Consider the following 23,461-nt stretch of genomic DNA (forward strand, 5'->3'; position numbering starts at 1 on the left):
TACATAAAAATAACGGAAAGCAAAGCACCATAAGAAAATCCTAGCTGGCCAGTAATCATCTAACCTTGTATTTCCAGTATTTGTTACCCTATTTGATACATCTGTTAATCTATATGAATACAGTTTGGGGTATGGTATGATTTGGGAATACTTCCTATGCTTATCTTGTGATTTCTGTCTGATACTCTAAAATTAAATAAAATCAGTGTGTTCCAGAAGGGTGGTCTTTGAATGTGCAATTAACCTGCTGCTTGTTAGCTAACACATCCTTCCCCAGCTAGTGCAAGCAATGGCATTGGAAACAGTAACCGTTCCTAAGGAAGAGTTGGCTAAAGGCAGAACATCTGGCTTGCTTCTTCCTCTTTTTGTAGGAGCTGTATGGTAAATGAGAAGTTGCAAACAGTAGAATGAACTCTGCCTTTTTCTATTCATTATTGCTCTTTTTTGAAAAGGTTCCAACAAGCAAAATGGGAATTGTGAGATGGGAGAGATAGTAACCAGAGAAATGAGAACGTCTTTCTCAGTGCTTGTAAAACAAGGACAGAAAGGAGCAAGTTTCCAAAGTTCACCCTGTGTGGTTGTTCTGTTCCTGCCTTCTGGTAGCTCACCATCTCTTTTCTGCATTCTTCCTAAAGATGGCAGAGTGGAGATCCTTTACCTGAGGCCTAAATGGTTCTTGCAGTGCCCTGTGCCCACTGATTCATTGTCATTAATGACACATGTTAAAATCCATTTAAATGTTTCAGAGTGATTTCAATAATTTGTACCAAAAATCTTGGCTACTTGTTGTATAATTTCGGTAAAACTGAAGAGTCCGATGCAAAATTTCATGTCTTATTTTCTGCATAACCAGCTCTGGAGGTTTTTACGTACATTTCTAGTGGATGAGAGTTCAAAAAGTTTCTATTTAAAAGGAAAATAAAAGTTCAACTGTCTTAAAAAAAATAGAGTAGTTTCCAGAACCTTAACAAGACAGACATAATGTTGCATATGTGCGTACAACCTTTTGAACGCTTAGGACTGCCTGCATCTCTCAAACCAGAGACATTTTCTCCAGTATGCATAGGCATGCATTTTTCACAGTAATCATACCTTAAGCTCAAAATAAAGTCTCTTTGCTTTGTCTGACTGGTCACAGACTTCGCTGCTCCATTTTGGCTTCTCTCTGATAAGAAAACTGAAACCCTTTGTTAACTTCTATGTAACTAGATCTTGTTTCAGGTATTAGAAGTTTTGAAGCTTTTAGAGAGAAGACTTCAAAGTTGTACAAAGAATAAAAATAATTTGTTTGACAGAACATTCCAAGAGAAAAGAAACATCAGTATATAGTGTTTTATATGTAATCTTGACCTCTATTCAGGATACCAGTTACTTAACTGATACTATAAAGGACATACCTAATCTGTAAGAATATCAGATTTAACTGCAGCCACATTTGCGCTTAAATCATACTCTTTCTACATCAAATGCGTATTTTTGTATGCAAACCCATTGTGAGAAGGGTGTAACTTATTCCCAAGAACTTTGGAATTAAGATGTGAGCAGCTTTGCTTTGCTGCTTTTCCATCATGCAGTTCACTTGAATTTGCTTATCGCAGTTTATCAGTTTCAAGGCTTTCCTGCGAAAGTGGTGTTTGCAACCACTGTCTGCTAGATAATCTGTAATTCTTACATAGCTGCCAATATGCTTTGGAGGGAAAGTCTTGCTTGACTCTGCTAAATCCTGGTTAAAATAGGTCTTGCAAGCTTCTTTGTGAGTTTCTGAATAGATCTTTGTATTAGATGTTTCGTCTAATATGGGAAGGAAACTTGTCAATTTGTTTAAAACCACAGATCTCTTTGAACCCCAGTCCTGGAGCTAAGCTTCCTCTGTTCTTTGAATCTGAAAAGAAAATCAGACCTGTTTATGGGAAATCAGATCTGACTTTTCTGTAGCTGCATTTAGATTGTTTCACATTAAGTGAACAAATATATTTACATTAAAAAAATTAATAATGCACTTGTGAAGCTTAGTTCATGTTTGTAAAGCATTTTGATATTGATGCTTAGCATCAGTCTTTTTAACTCCTTGCCATAAAGGAATGTTTTTTAAATTATCATTCCAGTCTTACTGCTTGTACCAAGTAATGTAGTTTCTGGTGGGTACCTGTAATTTTTCAAGTCACTGCAAAGAAACTTTTGGGGTTTTTGTTTGCACTGTAACTCTTGAGTCATCTGAACAACTTGCCAATGTTAAGGAAAAAAAAAAAAATCTTCCTCCTAGCTTCTAGGATTGTTTGATTTAAGTTTTGGTCATAATTTGCAATGGTTTACTATCGTCCAGCCTGGTTAGTTCATGGTAAGGGTTTTGATGTTTGAAAAGAAGCCTGGTTTCTTTTTAATCAATATTTCTATGAAGCAGGACGGACAGAAAAGATTCTACTAATGATAGTAAGGAAATTATTTATCCTTTAAGTAGTAAAACTGAATGCATGAGTCAGTCTTAGAATGTTGAAACTGATTTAAGACTCTGTTTGTATGTAGGCTAAAAGAGGTATGAAACTTAAGAAATAAAAAGAAATACATAAGGAAAGCAAGATACTGTGAAAAATTTGCCTTAAATTCAGCCATAGGAATATGATGTACAGGCCATCTCTGCAAAAGCCTCAGGTTTTAGTTGCACAATTATTTTGGAAAAAAAATTGCAAAAATGGCACACTTAAGACATTAAAGTACAAAACCACAGTCACTACAAAAGAACATGTGAACACTTTTCATCTGATTCAGTGGCAAGTCAGCTAAAATTGATGGGAAATGTATTTTGAAATAATGTGGAAGGGTTGGTGTAGGTGAGCAGCTCTCAGACATTCCCTTTTGCTGTCTCTGAGTTGGGACTGACAAAATTCCCTCTAACAGGGCAAAGGAGTGTGTTACATGTTGGTGAGCATGAAGAAATCTTTAACTGCTTGAGCTTGATTAGTAACAGTACTGAAAATATGACATCCATGAACATAAGCCACAGCAAAGGTCAAATACGATATGTAACTGTTCATCAGAATAACTGAACAATCCCACTTCATCAGTCTGTCGCACAGAGTGTCTGTCAAAGACCATGGAAAGCTTGGTTTCTGTACTATTTTTCATGTGGAGCCTTGTCTTTCAGAAAAAGATTTCTCGGGAAGCAGCTGAGAACTAGAATGGGAACAGAGTCTGTATACAGAAAGAAATAGATAATTTCTTTTAAGTATACTTAGAATTCCAAAATGAAGAACCAGAAGTGAACAGCAGTCCAAGTCCTATTAAGGCACTACTAGCAATGAGACTTAACCAAGATTCACTCAATATGTATTTTTTAGCACAATAATTGTAATGTTACTCTGAGTGAATTAAGTGAATGTATCCAAGGGAAACTAGTCTTGATTTTCAGGAAAACAAATGCAGAAGTCACCATAGCCTGGTGTTAGAATGCATCAGTGTCTGTTGGCAGGATTTCCTCAGCTCCCTGGTTGCTAATGTACCATTAATTCTGGAAACTGAAATTTCTGGATAGTCCCATGACTAATCTTATTAATGTGAAATACTTAATGCTGTATTCTTTCCTAATTCCTCACTGACTCTGAGCTGGATGACCAAAAGGTGATTCAAGAACTTCTCATTCTTCACTGCTGTATTGCACAGATGTCCCTGGTGACACTGAGTGTTGCACTAGGTGCTGTACAGACATGAATTAAGAGTCAAACTCTTACAGAGTTTACAGTCTGCAGTGACGACTTGTGTGTAGGGTAGGGTGTGTGACTTGAGTGTAAGTTAGTGGCATTGTTTCTGTAGTAAAGATGAGGAAAGCGTATCACAGGCTGATTACTCAAAATTATACATAAAGTCTGTGGATGACTCAAGAACTGAACCCAAAGCAGCTACCTTTACTGATGACTGCTTTGTATTTCCAGTGTTAAGAGAGATTATATGTAATAACTGATGTTAAAATACATCATTTAGTCAAGATTTTTTTTCTAGTATTTATGAGGAAACTTTTCCATGTAATGCTATTCCTTAGAATAGCATGTTATGATGAGTAGATAGATCTTTTAAGAAAAATTATAGGACAAACCTGGAATGATTTTCAGCCAGTCTGGATGAGGATCATCTGGAATACTGCTTCAGCTGCCAACAAGAGTTGAATGAAGAGCAGTTTCCCATCTCCTCTGTAAACTGAAAAGTTCAGAAAACTAGTAATGTTGACACAAAGTGAGGATCCCTAATCAGTCCAGCTACACTTCTGTGAGGCCCCATGGGAATAGTAGCGGAGAAGTCTGTACATTTATGATTGGTTATGTGTTTTCTTTCCTGTGCGGACTATGTATTTAATGCCATGCAGTGTGTTACGCTCAGGGAACAGCGCTGTGCCTAAAGGGGGCTATAGGTAAGTTTCAAACATGACTCATGGTTTGGTTATATGTAAAGTATCTAAACCAACAAATTTAGGGGGACACTAAATGAACAAAATCTATGATTTCAAGCTTTTCAATGGAGAAACGTATATTCCAGTTTTTTTAATGAGACGGTATTTCATTCCAAGTGTATTAAGCAACTTTCATGCAAGCCTTCCTTAGCCAAAACTACTCCACTAGAAATCTTGCAAAAAGTTAGCTCTTCCATTCAACCAGACCAGAGGCACAAGGTGTCTTTCACAGTTCAGTAGGACACACTTTTCCTCTTAAGAGAGCCATGTTGGGGTGAAGGCAGGCAGACATACATACAGATCTAGGCCTGGCTAGGGACTAGTTAGTCTTAACTCATTACTCCATTTTACACATGGAGCTGTCATGTCTCTGAATTGCTTCTAGATTAGGGAAACCATAGGAAAGGAAACCACAGTATTTCTCAGCTCTGAGAATTAAAGTATGGTTAGTTCCGCAAATGAGTAATTTTCATACACTGCAGTACGAACAACAGCATATGCTGCCTTTGTCAGTGTTTGAGATGCAGCTTAGTCTTGAGTTCTAGGTCAGTTATTAGTTCTCTGTTGTGATTTAATTTTTTTTGTTTGGTTGGTTTGGGTTTTTTTGTTTCAGTGTAAGAAAGAAAAATGAAAAACATAATCCTGAAACCAGAAAGCTGGGACATACTTCCACAGGCTCTGAGCTGGGCCTTTGTAAAGAACACTTGTGTACTTGCACTAGGATTTAGATCTGCAGCCGTATCCTGCTACAGTCCACCCAGAAAAGTAGACTTGTACCTCTTCACTCAGACACTCCTTTGACTGCAAGAGCGAGCCAACCTTTCAGGTACGTTCGGCTCACAGTGTGGAGGGTTCATTTTGGAGCAATTCTGAATCTATCTGCACAGTGACATGTTCCTGTAAGATGTTTTATTTTTGGGTGGTAGACCAAATAATCACTTCTGTGTTGTGAACCAAGAGGATGTCTAGCAAATCTAATCTGGGAGACAAGAAGGAGCAGCTGTACCTTGTTCTATTAGCTTTCCTCCTCCATTCCAGGAGACTCGGGAGGATGGATCCTCAGCTTAATGTGCAATGTGAAATCCGGTTCTTTATATTAAAGTAGGCAGTGAAGAAACAAAAAAAAGTGGGAATCTGTAATTCAGCCTGCTTGAGCCAAAATAAGAAAACCAAAACCTATATGTACAAGACATAAGTACACGGCCCTCAATTAACTTTGCAGTCTTGGAGCAAACAAAGCTTGTTGCTCCATGCTGCTTCCGGAGTCAGTCTGGACCATGCAGTAGCAGGAAGGTGGTTGGGAGCTTACACATTCTGAACAGTATGCAGTGAAGATGTTGGTAAAATGAGAGGGGATTATCACCCCATGCATGTGGTGAGCAGCACTGCAGCAAAGCAGAGACATCCTGAATTGTACTATTTACTATGCCAGGAATCTCCTGGACTTTTCTGCTACCTCTTGGGTTTTGAATCTGCAGAGTATCCTAACTCGGTGGCTAACAGATAGACTTGTGTATAGCCCTGCTGATTACAGGACCTTAAGTGTGTAAGTATTTTACTGCCTTTCATGCACAGGACCTAAGTGTGGAGAGGAAAAAAAAAAAAGTACTTTTTTCTCTTTTGATTCACAAAGGATTTTCTGCTTATCACAGAGGAACATGTTTGGACTGGTCCAGCCATACTGAAACTGCAGAACCATATTTCAGCTTCCATGGTATGGTTGCTGGACTAATAATGAGATCGAGGTGTAAGATTTATGTGGGAACTTTATAATTTTAACATTTTTATTAATAGTGTCTATTTACTTGTGTTTATATAAGTGCACTAACTTTAATAACTTCTTCTTGCCTTGGGGTAGGATATCATTTGATGCACAAGATTACAGTCTGCAGTAAAATCAGTGCAGCTTACAGTAAAAATACTGGGGGGTGGGGTGGTAAGTAGTAGATTAATAAGGATGATAAGTACATACAGACTCAGGAGCGTTTTCTTTATATCTCTGACTCCATGTAGACATAATTCAACAACAGCTGAATTGGAAGCCAAGTGGGGAAGCGGAGCATTACCTGTTTTTAGTGCTCAGTACAGAACAATGCTGAATTCAGTGAAATGATTCAGATTCTTACTGCAGCAGGGACACCTGCCAGACTGATCAGTGAGCCTGTTCTGCCTGGGCAGATACTCTGGAGCCTGTTTTATTTCCCTTTTTTCTTCTCCAGCTCCTCTAGGATGTGGTTAATTCTACAATGTCGCAGTGCGGCTACAGTGGCAATTACTGTTTGTGTGAAACTGGAGAGAAATGGGTGGTTAAGTCTGCTTCAAATGTAATTAAGTCTGAAATGTCTCTGTGGTCACATTAAATGCACTAATTTTAAGCTCTCTTTACTGGTTTAAGCCATAGCCATTTGTTACATAAAAACGCAAATTATTTTCTGTGGGAATACGGAGAAGAAGAAAAGTGTTCTTCAAAGCATCAGAACAGTAATACCCACTACAGACTTCTTGTCCTGCCAAAATACGTTAAGAAACCCCAAACCATTTTTTGAATGGAAATAGTATCTAATCATCCTTTTTTGTCCATCAGTGAAACAAACTATGCCTGCAAGTTCATTCTGTGGTTGACTATTTAACTATTTGTGTTCCAAAGATGGACTTTTAATGTCAGGTTAGTCATGCAGAAGCTTAAATTAAAATCACATTCAGGACTGTGTCATTTCAGTATGTTTTTCCTCGTAGAAAATAGTTTAAGAAGTTGTTTGCTCCTGCCTTTACCTTGCAAGTTTCTGTGTCCTTATATATATCGATTCAACTCGTTTTAGGTTGTGTGTGTTGCAACCAGTTTTGATTAAATGAGTTGGATTTGAAAGTACAAAATAAAATATGTAAAAAATTTGAAAGTAAAAAAATAAAATATACTGGGGGTGGGGGGGAAGTGGAAGTAATTCATGTGAAATTGTTGGTAGGAGTATTTTTTTCATGCTTGCTCCAGCAGTGAGAACAAATGGCATAGCAGGCACTATTTTAGCTTAAATAAATGGAACTGTGTCCAGAACTAAAATACCAGAACTTGTATTTTGAAGTATCTGGCAGAGGGGTAAGTCTGTCTTATGCATTCCCTGCCAGTGACTTTTGGACACAGTGTTTATGTCATGGAAGTTTGCTGGTTCCCATCACAAAATACATGTTTTGGGCTGTTTCAGCAAAGTGCAGAATGTGTATAAAGACATTTAAAACTGACCACTGCACTGAACAATTGCTGTGAAGGAATGGCCGTGCACTTGCTGGTCCATTGCAAGTAGGAATAGATGTGGGTGGTCAATGCTTGCTTTGAGGGGCCTGGGAATATTTGTGGAAGTGTTTAAGAATCCTTCAGTTTGGAAACATTCCTCATTGGAGCACAGGAAACCTAAGGATGAAGAGGTCATTGCTGAGAAACAGAAACAGCAACTCCCTTGGTGATGGGCACAACAGCTGAACCAGGGGAATAAAAAGTGAAGCTATCATTGTCAGTTTAGGGATTTCAGCAGTCGGTGATAAGCAGCAATTTGAAGTTTTGCCTGAGTTCAATCTCAGAGCAGGCTCAGTTCCAACAAATTGTTATTCTGCTCATCCCCCCTCTAGCTTTCTTCTGATGCAGCTACAGCAGCTAATCACTCAAAACAGAGGAGTCACAGGTGCTGAAAAGCCTGTCTGCAGGCTGTGCTGTCACATGCCCACCACTGAAATAGGTATGTTATTTCAAAGTTCTATTAAACCACCTGTGAAAATGTATCAAAACATACATTTATTCCTTTTTGATGCGGTGTTTGAATTCCCAACAAACTAGATAAAACCTTTTATATTAGCTAGCTGTGGCCATGGATGGGTTATGCTGATGCTACTGAATGGCCTAATTTCCCCTGCCTTGCAGCCTTCACAGGAGTTACTTTTACCTTTATATGACAGTACATGCTGATGTGGTGATACCAAAATGTTCACTCAACACAGGTTCTAGAATTAAGCATAAGTATCATAGAACTGAGGTGATAACCTTTCATCTAGTAGAGAGGTAGCCCTACAAAGTTGTCTGTAAAACCCATTTCTGTAATCTTACAAATTAATAATTAATAATATAAATTAGTCTCCAAGTGGTGGTGGCTTCTGTTCCCCTCCTCTGGCAGAACTGAATAAACCACTGAATATATTTCTAAGAAGATAGCACTGCCAAAAGAATGAGTGATGTGGCAAGTAAAACCAATTATAAATAACTGGAAAGGTGTAAGGGGCATAATCAGTAACAGCAAAAGTAAGGAATTTACTGTGTCTAGAAAGCCAACCCTAGGGTTTATTCATTTCCACAGCGTTTAGCACACCTGTACAATTGCTTCTCCTGTACTTCCCTGCTGTTCCCTCACTCGGTTCTTCAAAGCCTCTGACAAGTTTGAGTAAGAGGCTGGGCCTGACCCTGTCTCCATAGTGATAACTTCCTGAATTTGGTGCGATAGAAGCAAAGACTTCGTGGAAGTATTGTTTAAGAAATGAGTGATTTTTATATATAATTTTTTTTTTTTAGGAACTAGACCTTGATTTAAAGGAAAATTATTATTTGGGGTTTTTTTCCGGAAATTTTCCTGTAAATGCCTGGCATCAGATTACTGAATGATCATCTACTCAGCTGGTAAGTCAAATTAAAGACAATGTCTTTTTTAGATACAGCAGCCAGAACATGCAGATTAGTGTTGGAAGCATCCTCCTCTATGTTCTGTCCCCAGAAAAGGGAGAAATGGTTGGGGTTTTTTTTCCAGACACTAACTCATCTTTGAGCCCAGCTTAGATTGTTTGTTATCTTATCTTCTGGTCACTAAGGATAGGTTATGGCATTCTTGGGAGAGTAATGTGCATTGGATGTTCAACTTTCAGCATGGAAGGGGAAAACCTTAGTATTACTGGGAATAGTTAAACATAGGAAATCCTCTTCTGGGAGTAGAATTCATTCAGCTTCTTACCCAGGAAATGTTCATTTATGCTGTTTGCTCAGGCAGGCACCTCCTGAGGGCACAGTTTCAGCTGACCTATGTAACCAATCACATGCCATTCTCTGACAGCACTTGTTCTTTATCAGCCCATTAAGCATGGGCTTTCAGCCAGTGAAAACATCAGATATTTGGCAAAGCATTTATAATTAGTAAGTGTTGTGGCAGAATAATGGAATCTGAGGTCTCAGAAACCATCAAGTGTGTCCGTTTCCAGCTGATAATCCCATGGAGACAACAAATGGAAAGTGAAGAATACCAAATTGAAGGAGGTGGTATGTAGTGTTTAGATTTGCTGCAGAGTATCTTGCAGCAATCCAGACTCCTCCTAGAGTTTGATACCCAGTGCCTGAAGAAACAGGTATTTTCTCCCTCTACCTTGCCTGCATTTTGCAGGCCTTACTGTGTCATCTTGCCTGTACCATTTGTTCCCGTCCTGTTCACACACTTTTTGTGTTTTGACAAGAGGTGCACTTAGGGAACACATTTTTGTAATCTTGAAATGGTTTGATATTGAGAACATAGTCATATTGTCAGGAGGAGAGGCAGACAGAGGCTTTGTATGCTTTCTCTCTAGGTGTAGCTGTGCAGTTTTCTACTCAGTCTCACCATTTATGAAGTGGGAATCTCCTTTTCCACATTCCACCTTCAGGCATGGATCAAGACATGGCCACTTTGTCAACGTATTTTTGTTTTTCACTCTCTTGGCATGCATTTTACAAGCATGCTTTGGCATCTTAGCTGTTTGACAGCCTGTTTCCTAAGAACTGGCTTCCAAGTTTTTGACATTCTCTGGCTAGATGTCATCTTCCCATAGCAGAAATTCTTTTCCCCTCATGTCACTGTCCATTTGGTACTGAGAGCTAGCCTACATGGCTCAGATGAAAAGCTTTTTGGCAATCAACTTGGAGACTCCGGAGACAGAGTGCTGCAGTGGTTCAGTCCATCAAGGCAATGCTACCTCTGTTGAGCCAAGTGGGTTGTCAGTGTTTGAGATTTAGTTTATTTTATACTTTTTCTAGAAGGGTGCAAAGAACTGAGGAAAGGACTTTATGCCTCTGAACTTGTTTACTAGCAGAGAGGTTTGGTACCTCCACTCTGTGAATAAAGAATCAAGTGACTTCAGCATGATTCCATGTCAGCTTCAGCTGGTCTGTTGTGGGTCCTGGTAACCCCTTTTCCCTGGCATCTGCTGTACAGCACAGCCTTTCCTCTCCTTTGCATTTATAATATTGTCCCTGTGACTGTGGTGAGGGAGCTAATCTTCCTGAACTCTTAACCAGAAGAAAAAAATTCGAAAATAATGTATTTCTTCTTACTTTGCCAGATCTTATTGCTGTAGAGGTGCATAAACGTTACTGCTGGCACAAGAGAGAGATGGGGAGGGAGGGACAGGCACAGGACCACAGCATCTTGGCTGAGATTCACTTACACTTCTGTGAAATCTTACTCAACACTCTCAGCATGTCCCAGGCCCCGGGTGCCAGGCATGTGCTTTCTCTGAGCCTACAGTCTTTACTGCTGCTGCTGCTACTTTTCACTGCCACCTTATCTCTATAATGATACCTATCGTTCATTTTGCAACTACTACATCAGTCTCCAGTTTAAAGGAAGACTTTCAGAGCAATGATTTAGTCCCTGTCAGGACTTCACGTGTGCACAAGTACTGTGGGCTTTAGCCTCCTTTTGGTTTTATCTGTCATACAAATATCTGCATACAAAGGGACAGCATTGCTGCTGTTCTTAGTCTGAAGTATTGAGTGAAAGGTGCCAAGCACGTCTGTGGGATTTGCACTGGCTAGGGATCAAAACTCACAAGCAGTCCTTGAAGGCACGATGACAGTATCCTTCCCATTTAAAACTAGGAGTCAGATCATATGAAACAGATTTCTTCTAAATGCATAGAAGGGGGGAAAGGGAGGGGAGGGGGGGGGGAAAGGAGAAGAGCAGAATGCCTTGTTTCTGAGTCACTGTATCTGGCATCAGAGACAGCAGAGCTTATCCTCTTCTGCTTTTTGTTTTGGTTCAGTTTGTGTTTTGGAGCAGGAGGGACAGTCTAGAGAGGGAAGACATTAGCTTGACAGATGCAGGGTATGTGGTCCAGGGGCTCAGTTCCAAGTGCAAAAATTATCATTTCTCAAATGCTCATTTCTGCACTAACACAACAGACATGACTGGACTGTGCAGTTACATTTAGGCTTTTCCCACTGAAGTCTGGACAGTGCCTCCATATGTGTGTTGCCCACAGAATCTAGGACCAGTGCATTTGAAGCATGCTGAGGGTACAGAGCACCCTCTGCTATGCTGCCACAGCAGCAACAAATAAGCTGGAGTGAGCACTGGAGATGCCTGGCAGGCAATATTTTGCAAAACTTTAAATGCAGGAGTAGCTGCATGGTCTGAGTACAACTCTATCAAAGTGATGCAGACGCTATGGTTACAGGCTAGACTTTTACCATTATGCCCATAAACTGCACTTTAGTGCTTTTTTTTTTTTTTTCTACAACTGGTGTGAAGCTCTTCTCCCTGATGAGTATTTGGCTCAGTCCTAGATGTTAGAGTAGCTTCCTACAAAGCAAGGCCAGTTGTGATTTGTAGCTCTGTTTTATTTTCAGGACTTATGGGAGACTGGCATTTGTCCACTCAATGGGAAGGCAGCATTGGACAAGAAAGAATTGCAGGTTATTTTAGCAGGGTAGTTTCAGTACTGGCCAGTGCTGTAGCCTGGGTCTGACTAAGCCAGCAGAAAACAAGGCTTATTCGTTTTCCGTGCCAATCTTGTAGCTATACTGCTTTAACCTTGATATAACCAACAGCCATGTCAGGGGGGTGGCACTGCAGCTCTAGTGGTAAACCTCCTTTTCTGCAGTCAGGGTATTAACCGTATCATGGTATACTTGCCAGACTGTGACTTTTGTACAGCTGTGCTGTTCTCAGTGTTGAGACTTGTTCATCCAAACTTTTTTCCCCTTCTCCCTCAGCACCAAGCGAGGCTGCTTCTATATAGAAGCTTTTTCTGAAACTGAGAGGAGAGTTGTTTTTTCCACGAAGTGTTTTCTTGCTTACCTGCTGATTGAGTTAAGGTGTTCCATTCTGCCATCACTGGGCTGCCTTATAGCAGCTTTGGGGGTGGGAAGCCATGTGAGGTTTTAAAGCTATTTTGTATATGTTTGGCTGTTGTAAACCAGTGTGACAGTGTTCTAGTAAATGCCTGGTTTCTGTTTATCAATTCTTAAGATGCTGCAGCTCACTGGTGTCAGTTAATTTTTTACTAGAATAAGTTTTGCTTTCAGGTTCTGGAATGTACTGTATTTCTCTGATACATTTAAACAAGTGCCCTACCTTTAATTGCAACTTTTCTTCTTGAGTTTTGAAACAGAAGTAGTAATCCTAACTTTCTATTTAGTTTAAATAAAAACTTACTTTCATTAAATAAAAAGATGGACCTCTTCTGATTTCAACATGCACACCTCTTTTTCTAAGAAAAAGATGTTTAGAAAGATCTACTGCTGTGACATTTTGCAGTTGGCTCACAATTTAAGCTAACTCTTATAGCCTTTTATTTCCCAATAGAAAATTTCTGGGCAAGCCTCGCTTTGTGCCAGGCCCATTTCCTTGTCTTCCTTCTTGCTGCTTATATGTACAGCCTGATTTCTTCTCCTTCAGGGAGTGGGTGGGAATACTAATGTCTTCATAGTTGTGAGAGAAAGCAGGGGGAGAAAACGGGGCTGAAGCAGAGACAACTTTCTTGTAAAGAGAAAGGAGTAGATAAGTTTTGGGATAAATAAGGAAGCAAAAATGATCAAGTAGGACAAGGGGCAAAGGCTTATTTTAGGGACAACCTTGTTCTAGAAAATGGCTGATGAAGAATGGATCACAGGAGCACTCACGTTCCAGAGAAATAAATCCACTGGTACCTAACTATAAACATTCTACTTCTGCTACACTAATAGCATTAACCATTATTCATAACTCTGTTATAATCCCACCCTTAGTATCCGATCCAAACCCAGCATGCTGTCTGGAGAGCTGCTCAACTCAACACACAGTATTTAACTCTGTAGAAGTAAAGCCAAAGTGATATCTGGAGTTAAGAGAATCTCCAGGACCCAACAGTTGTTCCGCAGAATTGCATGTTCATGATCACAGCCTTGAATTCAGGAACCCAAATTCTGCCATAATCTCACTTCATAAACATGTATTTTTTGCCCTACATGCTGTGTTTTTAAAAAGTGTTATGAAAATTGAAAACCTCATCCTGTGAAAGAAAAACATGAACATAAGTTGTGTCTTTCTGATTTATCAAGCGTAAGCTAGGAAAGAGCAAACATGCATAATATAAGGTGAGAGGAAGAAAGATATTATTACTACCCATCTCCATGCTTCAGTTCTTCTCAATTTTAATGTGCTTTGGAACGAGATGAAATAAATACCTGTATAACATGTAGTTGTGACTGAAGGATACCATACAGGTAGCTAGAGAGCTTAACCTTATACTGTAATGCACCATCGGTAGCGAGCAGGAAAGGTTAATCGTGAATTTCCTTTGTATTCAGGTTTTTCCCTTTCCATAAATTCCTTGTGAATCCCTGGTAAAGCAAGGAACTACAAAATGGGGGAGTCTTTTAAAACTGTACGATGCTTTTGGCAGTGATGCATCTGTATTTATGTAGGAATTATTTTACCAGAAGTACAGATGGAGGAGGGAGGAATACATGCTATATTATTCCCTCACAGAAAAGAAAAATCAATCCATTCTCATAAATAATATACAAAATTCTCAGCAAGATCTAAATTCAATACACTTAAGATGTCACCAGGGATCTAGGTCTGACTGGCCAAAGAGCTGGTTGGGGAAAAGCTTTATTTGGTTCGATTGCTGGCAAAATCTGGGTGGACCAAATCACCCTTACTGTCCATCACAGCCTCTGGAGAGGGGACAGTTTATCTTTCTGGGTGACTGAACAGTCAGTCCCTGCAGTTAAGACATTTGGGGAGGGCAGAAGGTTGCTCCTGCTTGCTTAGTCTAGGATATCAAGCTCAAGAGCTGGGTGAATGGACTCTAGTGGTAGGTTTTCTGCCTTCAACTGAAAGAATGCTAGACTTGATAAACACAGGAATTGCCTAGTTTAATTCAAGAGTTGATGTTGTAGTGGTTTAATTAATACAAAAAGAAGTTTAATGGGCTGAGAGCTTTAGTGTTCAAATTAAAAATGATAGCAGGAATTGTTTACTGGGATTGGGAGCTTTTAACCTGCAAACCCAATGTTAATTACCACATTTTACAGCTGCCTTGCCACTTTTCCTCTGTACTTGCAGAGCACAATAACTGAAAAGGCCATATGCAATGACATATGTTGTTATGAAAAGGCCATATGCAATGACAATATATTTAATCGTTTTCTGGGTACCTGGCTAAATGAAGATTTGAAATTCAAATTGCAAAATGTTTTGAAATTTTGCTTCTCTTGGACTTCAGTATCTTTATCAGAAAATTCAGTGGTTGCTCCATAGCATTGTTTCTGATGTTTACTTTTAATTTCTGTTTTGCAACATTGCAAAAGCACAGGAATTTAAATCTAGTGGTATAAGTAAGGTCAGTAGATTTTAGGCTTTCCACCAAGTGTAGATAGTTTAATGTTTCTACTGATTCTGAGGTTAATTGCCTGTGATGGCAAACTAGGAACACATGGGCTTCTTAAATAGATATGCACTTTCAGGTGTTCGTCACTGAACCTCGTTGGAGTGCTAGCTTGTTGGGTTTGGGTGGGTTTTTTGATGATTTCTGAAGTGAGTCTGTTGCTGTTGGTGCAGCTCCCTAGTGGTTAATCTATTGTTTATTAACAGAAGTTGTAATACAGCATGTTAAAGTGATTGATCAGTAATTTTCCAGGGCTAATTAAGAAACAGACAGGGCTTTCTGACTCTTGGGTCATGAGTGCAGTGGGAGAGTAGCTAGGCTATTAACAGCAGACCTTTCAGATCTGCTTCTTCCTATGAATTTTTTCTGCCTTTCTAAGCTCCACCTCAAGTCTTGTGTGAACTCCTACATAGGTGTATTTTCAGCTCCCTCCCTGTCTCAGTATATAGTGTCCTACTGTTGTCATGCACATATGTGCATACACGCACCCAAAAGGCCACCCAAACACACAACTTCATCACTCTTCACTGTCTTCACCCACCTTTATTTAGCTTGCGTACAGGGCAGGGAGTTGCAGCATGTCCTGTGTCTGGTTAAGAGCTAAGTAGATGCTGGCTCTTGCCTCCCAAATATGAGGTGGGCCACTCCAAACAAATCTAAGCTGAGCTGTTTGTACTTTTTCCTCTGAGATTATGTGGGTAGGGAAGAATGGTTTCCCCCTCTCCACAGCTGCAGGTCTTCAAAGGGCTGGAGGCAGCCAGTATTTCAAGATTTGTAGCAAACTGGATTGGAATTGACCAACTCATTGAAGCTTTCATGTCAGGAATAGGAGGTAGAAGAGGCAGCACAATAACATGAACTTCATTTTCTCAGAAAATCAAGACAAAAAACCCAATGCACTTTGGCAACATTCTGCTATGTGTGTAAGCAGCTGCCTAATTTAAAGCAAGGAAGAAGTTCTGCTGTCCCATGGAACTACGATTCTGCCTACACTGTATTTCTTTGCCAGCTGTTTTTCTATCCTTTTTCTAAAGTAAGCTAACACTTCCAAAAAAATGGGGGGAGGGGGGAAGGCAAAAAACTCTCCATCATTTTTCTAGAATTGAGGGTATTGCAGGTGGTTTTAATACCAAGTGTCCTTTTGTTTAGAAATTAAAGCCTCTTCCTTATCTCCAGGCTGCCAGATCTGTGAATAATGGACTTTTTTTTTTTTTTAAAGCTATTCAAAGAAACCTTGGCAAGTACTTCTCTGTCAGGCAGTAATTGAATAAAGTCCCAAGTTGCTTGATGCTGTCCCTCCCTTTTCCCCTGAGTTTTTTTGTATCCATTGCTTTTGGCCTATAAATAACACAGAGATAGCTAGAAAGGGAAACCTTTTCTGAGAGGAAATATTGTCTGGCAGCTACCCAGTAAGGCCCTATTGGCTCTAAGTCAGTGCTGAGCTTCACCCAGAAAAAGCAAGTCTAATGGTAGTTTAAAAAACCCAACCAACCAACAACAAAAAAACCCTAAAACCCAAAACCTCACTGTCTTGTGTTTGCCATTTAAAAGGAAAGAAACAGGGGATGTTTTATTTTCCTGTATAAGCAGGCATGGACAGTTTTTAATGCTGCAGCTGAAAGCACTTTCCAATCCTTTTTATCACTGGAGATTTTGTAGGGCTGTGGATGGTGCTTCATGGCAGATAGATGAGAGCCAAGCAAGCTGGCAGCCGAAGCACAAAGAGCGGTTCTAGGCTTCTGCCTGTGCAGTGAGTTCCATGTGCTGGGAGTAGAAACTTCCCAGTACTTCGTGCATCTGCTTGAGCCTAAGCCTGCATCTCCCCTGACTGTGCTTCAGCTGCAATGCTGCAGCTGAGAAACCCAGCAGGCCAAAAAGTTTTGTGATGTTTACCTGTAGCTATAGGATACGCCTTTCATGCTATTGTAACTGCCTCTGCTCAAAAATAATATAGCAGAAAACTTGTATGCCTGTGTGTAGTCCACAGAATATAAATGAGTGTCAATTTAATGGCTGAAAATATAGCAGGTCACGTTACTGCCAGAGGTGTTTTTAATTGCCCGTGCCTAGGAATTGAAGTCGCACAATAATTTGTTCTGGCCGGCTAGGCACCAAAAAAACACTAACTGCTTTTCCCATCTCTTGTCCCATTGTTTTATTAGTTGCTATTTTTCTAAAACGGCCTGATCTGGTTAGTATTCCTTCATCACATATTAGAATGTGATATTAGGATCATAACAATAGCGGTTTTAAAGATTCTTGAATTCAGAAACTCCTAATTGGAGTGAAATGGTCACAATGACTTTGTGCAAATGGCTTCATTCCACCTTAAAATGTTAAAAGATGAAGTACCAAAGTTAATTATTTCTTAGTCAGCTGGATTTTCCTTTTTTTTTCTTTCTGCCTAGACATAATGCAATAGTATTAGCACTCAAACAGCCATAGTTTATATGAGTTAATGAGTTTGACACCTTCTCTGGCCTCTCTTTTATTACACAGAAGCTTACCTTGGATTTTCAATTAGATATTACTATAGATGTGTTATGGGTTTTTTAATTATTATTTTGCAGAATATGGAGGGAACAAATAGCACAAACCTACTCTCCATTTTAGACAGGATCCAAGCCTGAAAATAACTTTGTTTTTGTAGTTCAGTTGTAGCCAAGAGCTCATTGTAAGCTTAGATAATTGTTTCTGTGCTCCAGGAAAGAAAAGAGAATTGAAAAAAGAAACAAACTTGGAATCAAACGCTAAACATTAAGTTGATTGTTAAGCTATAATCAGATTTGGGCATAGCCAAATAGTAATCCTTGTTTGAACTTGAACTTCTCGTTCACTGCCTCATATTAAAATTCAGAACGCTAAAGCATATATAAGGTAACATTAAATATTTTCATTAAAATCAAATCAGCATATCCATTTGATGATTTATAGCCTACTACCTTCAAATACTTTATGAGTTCTGTAAAGCTTGTCTCCAATTCCACCTCCCTTACATCTTGGCCTCAATATGAAGACAGCCTTATACCAGCTGCAGATGCTTCCACGTAGTCAAGGACCTGAGTGCTGTGGAGGTTTTCTGATTACATCTGACTGGAATCAACACACAAAAGCTGCTACTTGAGGCCGTATAACACATATAACGAAAGGGCCGATATGAGGGGTTATGTTTAGAGTTGACTAGAGGATGATCCTGGCTGGCCAGAGCTATACGAGCTGCCACCTCTCTTCTCCCATCTATATCATCTTTTGATTGTACCAAAGTCATTCATACGCTGATGGTCTACATCTTGAACACAGCAGTAAGATGTACCCCAGGCTCTCTTGTACTATATTTTCCCAAGGTGCCTTCTGGTTTGCATCAGGATGGGGGGAGGAGGATCAGAACTTAGGTGAGCTGGAAGAAGGAAAAAATGACATGAGAAGTGTTTGGAGAAAGGTAGGTTCAGCCTCATATCCAGAAGGTAAACAATTGTGAGGGGATGGCTTGGGCTGCCACTGATAGTATTAGTATTAGTGTAACTGAAGGAGACTTACAGTGTTGATGGATGTCTGATGTGGATGAATGTGTGTGGATTGGCCTTAACAGTGAGGAATAGATCCAGCAGAGACTTTAAGGTAAGAATACCAAGTATTTAATTATTTCAAAATTAAATTATTGTTGCTGCTTCCTCCTTTCTGGTTAGTATCTCCCAAATTCCCTAGGAAATGTTTCCTGAAGAGGGACTACTTGCTTTCTGTTTCTGCTAATTGATCTCATTCTATGAAATAAGTAGATAATTACTTGCTCAGCTGAAGCATTTAGAAACATTGAAGTAGTAACTGATTCATCAGAAGGTGAAATTGGTTTTTCTTAATTGTTGTTAGGTAATAAAATATGAGTGTAAAGGCTTGGTAACCAAACCCCCCGTCTGTGATAAGCAAACATGGCAAGGTGAGGGGAATAGTCGGAGTTTCAGACATTTTTTTCCTGTAATGATAAGGAAATAGATTTCTTTGTTAAAGCTAGTACAGCTCAGGGTTTTATAACGGTGCATGATGCTGCAAGGACAATACTGAGACATGCAATTACATTTTAGGAATACAAAGCCCTGGCTGTTAAATGGAAATGGTGAGGACCAAGAGTCGATTGTAAGGAAAGGATCAAAAATAAGCCATATTTTCTGTAAATTCCCAGCAAGTCAGTAGACTGAAGCCCATAACAGAGATATTTTCCTTTGTGTGAAGCAATGCCAAGATAAGAGCATTCCCTTCAATGCTACTGCAATCCTTGTCCAGGGAGAGGCAGGCAGACAGACTTTACCTGTTCACTTCTGAGGCTGAGCTCATAACGACTGGGGGAGGAGAAAGGTTCCTGTTCTTCACAAAATAAAGTGTTCTCTGTGTGTTGCAGTCTCCCACAGGATCCTCCTGGCTCTTGACAAACTTCTGTGTCTGTTGGGGAGTGAATCTTTCTCCCAGTGTGTGTGAGCATTCCCTGGGCTCCCACTGCCCTTTAAAGGCCACGCAGATGCTCACAAGCTGTAATTGCACTTCCAGATGAAATTGGGAGGTGGAGAGAAGTGGGGGATGAATTCTGAGTCAGGGGCTGATTTTCTACTATTTTTTTCTGTTTATCTTGGATATTGGAAGTAAGCCAACAGAAATCACAGAGAGTAGCGCAAAGAATGTTTCTCAAATTGCTTTTTAGGAGAGAGAGAAACTGTGCCAGAACTGCTGGAGAGCAGAGCACATGAGCCCGTTCAGCCTATATAAATATGAGATATGTATATGTGCACATCTCTCTTTTCAACAAAGCATTTTAGTAAAAGCTGACTAGAAGGAAACTTCTGCAAGAAGACAGAAGGCAGCAACAAGAAGTCAGAGGGCAGTAGGATGGGGCAGAATGATCAGGAAACCAAGAAGCTCAGAAAGCTACTGAGAAAGGCTTTGAGGATTTCATGTAGCTTCTCAAAGACGACTTACCTGCCTTATCCAACATACCACAGTCTAGCTGAGCTCCGTGCTGTGCAGTGAAATACCAATGAGGAAACAGTAACCAAATACTATCACAATTAATTTAATTTTTAAGTACATCCCCAGACTGGTATTTTGGGGATAAATGATGACTAAGACTAGAGTGTGTGAGAGGTATGACAACATCCCCTAGAGAAGATCTTACAAAACTCTTTGTATGTGTGTGCAGTAATGTAAGCTTATTTTTCTCCATCATATAACATGTAAGCTTTATATAGTTTCCTAAGAGCTGAATAGTTTTGATTCAGGCAAGCAAAGAATAGAAAGTTATCAGTCAAAACTGTTAAAAAATTAGTTGACTGCCATCTAGGACAGTTTTACTCTCCTTAACCTTCTCTCCTTAGTAGATTTGCTGGGGGCGGGGGGAAGCCTACTTCTAATAATCTCTTGAGTAGAAACTGGCCGATATAAACTACTAAGCAAAATCAGTGGGCAGCTTGTTGCAGGACTGTATCTTGTTGTAAACTTCATATTCTCTGTTGCATTGACTTGTTTATCAGGAAGGAGCCTTTCAGCTTGGCAGCAAAGGTCTAGCTGCTTCTGTTGAAGTCCACAGAAAATTTCCCATCTAGCATTTATTTTGATTAAGCTAAACACTGTTATGGTATCTGAGGGAAGTGCCTGTGAAATCTACAGGAGTTACTTCCTCCTGACTTAGTGGGAGCTATGGTATCTTCTAAAGAAATCAGTACAAACTATCTAGTTCGTGTTAAGCTAAGGTTTATGTGGTTTGAAATTATCTGTGCTGACCGTAGTGTGTCACCACACAGCTGAATGCTGTAGAGCCTGTGCTGATGTTTCGATTCAGTGCACTGCACAGTACATTAGTGCAGGCTAAGGCTCAGGAGGCTCTTTGCCACACAGTAGCTTGACGACCCTCTGACTGCTATCTTTTATACTATGGCTAGTTCATTAACTTGCCTCAAAACCAGTCTGTGGTCATCCTTCTGCATTTAGTCCTTTATTAAGTCATTGATTACAAAGCCAGGAGACTGTTCAGACAATTGCAGAAAGCCTTTGTTAATAAAGCGCTGATCATGCAGCACTTTGATCGGAAAGTGTCCCAAGGAGACAGGTAGATGTTGCATCCTTAGCCAGCTTCTGCCTCATGTCTTCCTCCTGCTGCACAGCATGCTGTAAGGGATCTCTCCATTCCCAAGGACCTATTTTTGTTGTAGAGTTGTTTCCATGTTAAAGAGATTAGCAGCTGGATGAAATTCCCCTGGAAACTGGTATGGCTATTGTTATCCAAATGTTGCTAGATATCTTTCCAATATCTCTACATATTTCTGGCTTCTCAGCCTGGGCAACAACCAAATGTGTTTTAAATTAAGTTCATTATAAAGGTGATTACATTTTTTGGCCCTCTAAGCTTTTAATTGGGAGTAGAACAGTTTTCTGAGAATCTTGATAGAAAGTTTGCACTGCTGTACATACAATCAGGATATAAACCACTTCATGTGTGTCTAATTATGGTATATGTCAACACGCACACATCTACTCTGCTGGGATTGTGTTGTGTAGGCATTACCATCCTGTTTAAATATGGCCCAGATCAGGCTATTTACAGGTGCTTTTTCTTGGAATCAGCAGCATTGTCATATTTATCCTGGTACATTGCAGAGCAGGGTATGCTGTAGAGGAGTGAAGGCAGAGGGCTGATCAGCATTGATAACATGCAGCTGTGGCCTTGCTACGAAGGCAGTGGGTTGACGGACATGGACGATGTGCAGCTGTAGCTCATTCAGCTAAGCAGTTAAATAGCCTGGGGAGGGGGGGGGGGTGGTGTTGGATGAGTGGTGTGGTCTGACTTCTGGAAGAAGGAGAAACAGCATGGACAGTAGAAGAACCTTTAGAAACCTTGTGGGGGACTGGTGGCTGTGCTAACTACTTATTGAAGTTAACCTGGTATGGGATGGTAAAAAAAGCCTTGTTGCAGCCAGCTAGTTTGTTTGTGCTGCAACAGCATGCTGCTAGGCAGCCCGCCATGAATACTATAGAACAGCACAGAGAAGCAGGTTGGGTGTGACGCAGCTCTTAAGATAGAAAGCTAAAATTCTGCACCAAGCAAGATCAGGGAGAGAAAAAGGCATGTGAAAGCTGGGGGGTTTAAAAGTAAGAAAGGAAAAAAAAACCCCAAGAATCATTGTAAGACAGACAATAAGCTGTTGCTGAAAAAACCGACTGTGTGGAACCACCCACAGGATACCCAGCAATATCAGATGATTGAAAGTACGTGGCAGAAGATTCACAGTTACCAAAACAAGTCCAAAACTTCATTGACTAGTCATTGAAAGAAATATTAACTGTACCATAGAAAAATATTTGGACGCTATCATTGCTGAGAACATTTATTATGTAGCAGTTACCTGGGAAATTAAAGTAGTCCAGATTTGGTTCCTCACAGTGTTTCTGTCTGTTTCTGACGAGAGAGACCTCTACCTATAGCAAGTCTGGAGGTATATAATACTCTCAGTATTTTCCATTGTATCCACCCTTTACTGACTTTCTGAAAGTAACTTTGTCTCAGGCAAGTTTTTTTCATTCTTAACATCCTTCTTACTTCTCTACAGTTTGTCATATCACTGAAAGGAGTTCTCATCCCTGGGAAGAAGGAATTTCACTGCAGTTCAGACATCTTCATAATATAGTAGTGTATAGCAGATCCAGAGGTGCTACATTCTACCAACCCAAGAGACTTCAACCAGTAAGTGTGTTTCTTGTTACATGTTGCACTGTGACTCACTAATTTTTTTGCCTCTTGAGTGCCTGTGGGATGCTGCCATCTTGTTAAATCAGTTGCCTTTCTGAATTCTGCCTTCATCCACTTCTAATGGAATTCACACCACATAGGAGTTTGTGGTTGCAAAACAGTCTGATGCAATGAGAATTAAAAAATCCACTAGTCCCAGCCATGGCATTCACATGCAGATTTTCTGTTCTTTGTTTTCAGGATGGTTTGATGCTGTGCTAAGTTTATTGTTATGGTTGACAGAGTAAACACATATATAAATAAGATGTTTACAGATAAATTGGAAATAAGTTTCAGTTTCTCTTACTTTGTGCTTTTGGATTCCACCCTTGCCAGGATCAAGTGGTTAAATATTGACTTGAAAAGAGCTCAAATTGCTATTCTTTAGTTTATGGACTCCTACTTGTACATGAAAATTAGCTTTTTAAGTTCATGGAAATATCGTTCCACTACTTGGTTCCAGCTAAGACAGAAATCTGTTCAGACTTGATGGAGTTTGAATGAAAGAATTCTTTGCTTAGAATATGCTTAAATGTGGCTGTTAGTTACGCTTAGAACTGCTGATAAGCAGAGCAGGCATAGCAATGTTTGTGCTACTGTTA

The 23,461-nt window shown here is 39.9% G+C and overlaps 1 long non-coding RNA gene across 1 annotated transcript; it reads left to right on the forward strand.

The window, feature by feature from the left end:
• Window positions 1–4,333: 4,333 nt before the first annotated feature.
• Window positions 4,334–22,808, forward strand: LOC129736059 (uncharacterized). The gene is made up of 4 exons (XR_008732230.1): window positions 4,334–4,399; window positions 8,060–8,166; window positions 18,959–19,025; window positions 22,681–22,808. It is a non-coding gene; the product is annotated as an uncharacterized LOC129736059 (long non-coding RNA).
• Window positions 22,809–23,461: the final 653 nt, after the last annotated feature.

Source organism: Falco cherrug, chromosome 4 (assembly GCF_023634085.1).
Source record: "Falco cherrug isolate bFalChe1 chromosome 4, bFalChe1.pri, whole genome shotgun sequence".
NCBI lineage: Eukaryota > Metazoa > Chordata > Aves > Falconiformes > Falconidae > Falco > Falco cherrug.